Source organism: Glycine soja, chromosome 4, assembly GCF_004193775.1.
Source record: "Glycine soja cultivar W05 chromosome 4, ASM419377v2, whole genome shotgun sequence".
Lineage (NCBI taxonomy): Eukaryota > Viridiplantae > Streptophyta > Magnoliopsida > Fabales > Fabaceae > Glycine > Glycine soja.
This window is the reverse complement of record NC_041005.1, coordinates 32,794,323-32,799,310: the sequence shown is the minus strand read 5'-3', so window position 1 is coordinate 32,799,310 and position 4,988 is coordinate 32,794,323.

The window sequence follows — 4,988 nt, the reverse complement described above, 5'->3', positions numbered from 1 at the left end:
TTTCTCATAATAAAACACCGGCAAGGTTTCTACCATCATGGTAATCATTTCCCTTTCGACCATGGGAGGGGCTATTTGCACTGCCAAGTCCCTCCAATGTTGAGCGTACTCTTTAAGGGACTCGTTTTCCCTCTTAACCATGTTCTGCAGCTGAGTCCAGTCGGGAGTCATATCAAAATTGTACTGATACTGCCTAAGGAAGGCGCTAATCAGATCCTTCCAAGTGCGGATTCGGGAAGCTTCTAGATTGGTGTACTAGATGACCGCGGCCCCAGCCATGCTATCTTGGAAGAAGTGCATCAACAACTTCTCATCCCTTGAATGTGCCCCCATCTTGCGACAATACATTTTGAGATGGTTCTTAGGGCAAGTTGTCCCCTTGTACCTATCGAAATCGGGTACCTTAAATTTCGGGGGGATGATGACGTCTGGTACTAAGCAAAGATCAGTCATGTCTGCGAACGGATAGTCGCCAAAGCCTTCAACAACCCTCAATCTCTCTTTGATGAGATCGAGCTTCCTCCTTTCTTCTGCTGTCGGGGGTGGCCCTTCTGCGGAAAAGAATATAGGCTGTGCTGGGGGGTTTCGAGGTTCTCCCATGAGGTTGGGCTAAGGTAGTGCATTGGGCGCCGGCCCCTTGGCGGGGAACATGGAGTGGGAATCGATGTCTCCTTGGGCAAGCTCCCAACAATCCTCGTGGACCTTGTCCGACTGTCGAGGAGGTTCCCCTTCAAGGATGGGGGGAGGGACACGACCCGCGTCATCACGTATGACTGTTGGTGTGTAATTAAGTGGCAATCCATAAGGGTAAGCCACTCGGTTGTATCCCAGATGGGGGTTGCTGATGTTCCCCAGTATGCTTCTTTCTTGTCCTACCACGTCTGGGTGGTGCGCGATAGCTGGGAGAGTTGGGTCTGCTTCGGCAGCCGAACTAACAACGGCAGTGATGGCCGCGTTTTTCTCCATTAGTTGCCTCATTCCTAGCATGGCATCCATCATGGAAGCCATTTGCTCTTTCAAAGCCGACATGTCGGCTCTCATCTGTTCCTGTACCTCCTCTTGGTCACCCATCGTCCTAGATTTTGATCTGGTGCAATAGGGATGCCTTGGGGCGCGTTTAGTTATGGCGTCTTTCCTAAAAAACCAAACGTGAGGTGTACGTAAAGAAAATGAATGCATGCTAGAGATAAAATGCGGGAGTGATTTGATTCACACTAATTTTGGAGTAAAAACGTGGGATAAACTCATTTTATTCAAAAAGTTATAACTAGTCAAGATCTGAGTGACAATACAAACTTCTAGCAGTTCCTAATTATATGGGCCATTAAGTTTATCATGTGCTGACAATAGCTGAGGAGTCCGTGGATCTCCTCGGGGGCGGAGTAGGTGTCCGCCATTGCTTTGGCCTTGGCTAGTAATCAGGGAAGTTCTTGACTCCCGTTCAAAGTAAAAGCAAACCGGTCCATCCACATTGTTGCCTCTTGATGTAACGAGTCGATCACCCTTCCCCTAGCCTCCTTTTCCGCGTACACTCGGGCATACTCGTCCGCCACTTTATGCTCGTGGGTCGTGACTAGATTTAATTCTTCTTGGTACTTGCTGATGATGGCTAGCATGTTGGTCTCTGTCTCGCATAAATGCTGAGACAAGCTTCTCTTGGACCTTAGGCAAACCTTTAGCTCATCCTTCAAGATCAAACTGTCTACTCATGATTGGTCCATTTTCTCTCTCCGGAGCTTAAGCTCGCTGTTACTGCCCCACAGAGCCCCTCGGAATTTGTTTCGGCCGTGTTCTTCCCTACGAGCCCTTTTGGTCTCTTGTTCCAAGGCCTTGGTGGTAGTTGTATTTATGTCTCTCAATTCGGCATTCTCCTTTCGGATCTTAAGAGCTGCTGATTTGAACCTTTCTTTGACTGATTGGGCTTGCTCGAATTCTGCCCTATGGGCCTGCACCTCTTCATCTTCCTCTCGAGCCTCAACTTCCACCCCTTTAGTGGTTCTCAAACTCGGGAGCCAATCCAAACTTTGCATGCGGGCTTTCAACCACCTACGGTAGCTGCCAATGGGCCCATTGTTATTGCCTCTGAGTTTCGTATCCTTCTTTTGCACCATCTCCCATGCCTTGCGGACCTTCTGAAGCACCTCCATGTTGGTCTTATTGAAACCTCGTGCAATAATAGGCGCGAGCTCTTCCTCTAGTGGTGCCCCTCTCATAGGGTAGCCAAGTTGTCTTATAGTAAGAACGGGATTGTAACTGATGCAACCCCTTGTCCCCATCAAGGGAACATTCGGAAATCCTCCGCACAAAAAAAGAACCCCGGTTCTTCCTTCTTTCCAACGAGGGAACGAGTTGACAAATGCTCCTTCTTTTCTTGCTAAGAGTTGGTCCCAATTTGCCCCTCTTTTCTCTGTGCATGAATGGTGGCTTTCTAGTGGGCAAGGATGCCTCACTTCTTGGCAAAAAAGGTGTGAAACCAACCATACATAGAGGGCCGGGGTACAGCAAACAATCCTTGCACTGCTCTTCTCACATCTTCAGTCGAAGGTGTCATATAGATTGGCTAGTATAGGGACAACCGGGCTTTCCTTGCGGTCGTGATAGGCGAGAAAAGCATCGATCGCTGCTAGGCCCACTAACCCATCCACATTTGGAAATAGAACTCCTCCGAAGATCAACAGTGCTAGGATATGAACGGGGCCCATTCACCTCTACCTGCCAAGATTCTTGCCTTTGCCTCCAAACATCTTCTCGGTACTCTAACCACCCCATTTTCGACTTGCTTTCTGTGGTCTAATTCCTGCGCCGAGATTTGGACTATCTTAGAAATTCTAGCTAAAGAGGGATAGAATCCTGAGAAGAGGTATGGTTTCCTTCCCCTTAGATGGCATCCTAGGATCTCTTCAAATTCTTCCACCATGGGTGACAGCTGGAAGTCCCCAAAAGTGAAGCACCTCAACGGCTGGTCATAATACTGGGCGAGGGAGGCAATGGCCTCTGTGGAGACTTCTACCATGGCTAGGTCCCAGATTTTACCATAAGCTTTGCGAAACGCTTGTCGCTGGAGCTGACCCATCAACTGCCCCAATTCTTTTAGACTGGTGGTTCCTAGGCTCTTGACCTTGACTTGATAGAACCTCTTTTTAAGCGAAGGCGCTTGACTCGATCCCATGTTTTACTAAAGTGAAACAAAACCCAGTGCGAATCAAAACCCCAACATCTATTATGGGTGGATGAATGCATGAAGAAATGCATATGACACAGATGCAATTTGTGAATACGGGACCCCGGGAAATAGTCCCCTTCTTAGATACACATTTGGGCAGCATGGCGCCCGACGTATGTATTTAAGAACGTGATAAGGACTCTCCGTCGGTTTGAAAAAAAGTGAAGGGATCAAGACGGAATCCATGCATGATACATATGCGAAAGGCACAACACGGGGATGTACATAGCATGATAATATCCACAAACAAATATAAGCAAAGGCGTATGTCATACCCTAATTTCGTCCGGGGATTATTATTTGATGATATACAACCTTTGATTGGCCGCTTTGAGATACTTGGCACCCTTTGTTGCACAATATGTGAAGTCCCGAGACGTGCCGAAAATCAAAAGGAAGCAGGCTTACGCGATCCGTGAAAATTCCGTAATGTGACGGAAATCGAAAGGAGGTGTTTTTCGCAATCCGTGAGTTTTCGTAACTTCTTCGAAAGCTAAAAAAGAGTAAATACATAATCCGTAAGGATTCGTAACCTTGCGGAAGGAAAATAAGTATCGTTACGAAATTCGTAAAGTTTCGTAACGTTACCGAAAAAGAATTACCAAAAAAGGTAAAGGGGGGTGCATTTAGTAAAAAAGGGGGTACAAATAGCAATCAGGCCCATTTTGGAGGAAGCAACCTTGTGCACCTGCGCGAGCTGGGTGGCAAGCTCCTCCCCTATTTTGCTATAAATAGGGGGAGGAGTGAAGAGGGAAGGGGTTCAGTGTTCTTGGCACTTCTTATTCTCTCGAAATTGCTGAGGAAAATTGTTTCCGTGAAGAAAATCCAAGCCGAGGCGCTTCCGTAACATTTCCGTGAGTAATTACGCGAAGATTTTCAACCGTTCTTCGACATTCATCGTTTGTTCTTCGTTTCTTCAGTCTTCAACTAGTAAGTACCCCAAACCGAGCTTTTCAATTCATTATATGTGCCCGTGGTGGTCCACATTTTGTTTCATGTATTTTTATTCTCGTTTTCATTCGCTTTCTATACCCCCTTTTGACGTGCTTCAGTCATTTATTTAAGTCATTTCTCGCCTAATCAAAAAATAAAATAAATTTCCACCGATCATTTGAATTGTATCATCCGTTAATTTCGGTTAAAATGAATTCCGACCGTTCGGTCGTGCCGTAACCACGTTGGAAATAAAAAAAGAGGTAAAATAATAATATAATAATAAAAAATATCTTTTAGTAAAATGAAGCGAAAAAATCAATCGGACGTTTTCTCTTTCGGATTTCTCATTCTTAATTGGATTGACTAATAACTAAAGTGAAACTAAGACTAAAATCAACTCGCCTAGTCAAGCTCGTCCACAAAAAATAGGGTTTGAAAGTTTATCATTTCAGTTTCTTACCAAGTAAAAAGGATCATTTTTAAGGTCCAACGCCTTAAAAATGATCACAAATTCAAGTAAAAAGAATCGCTTGATTCACTCTTAAGAAAGAACTACGTACGTCTGATTTCCTCTCCAAAGGAGGGTACGTAGGAGCAAAAGCCCCGCTTTTGTCGACCTCAAAAAATAAAAAGAAATAAAAGTTAAGGTAATACAATTTCCACAATTCTAAAAAATAGGCTATTGTCCTTTGAGACAAACGTGAGAGGTGCTAATACCTTCCTCAAACGTAAATACAACTTCCGAACTTAGAATTTTCATTTTGACCGGTTTCCTTCGGTTTTCCTGACGTTTTCCACAGATAAACGTTGGTGGCGACTTCGCGCATCT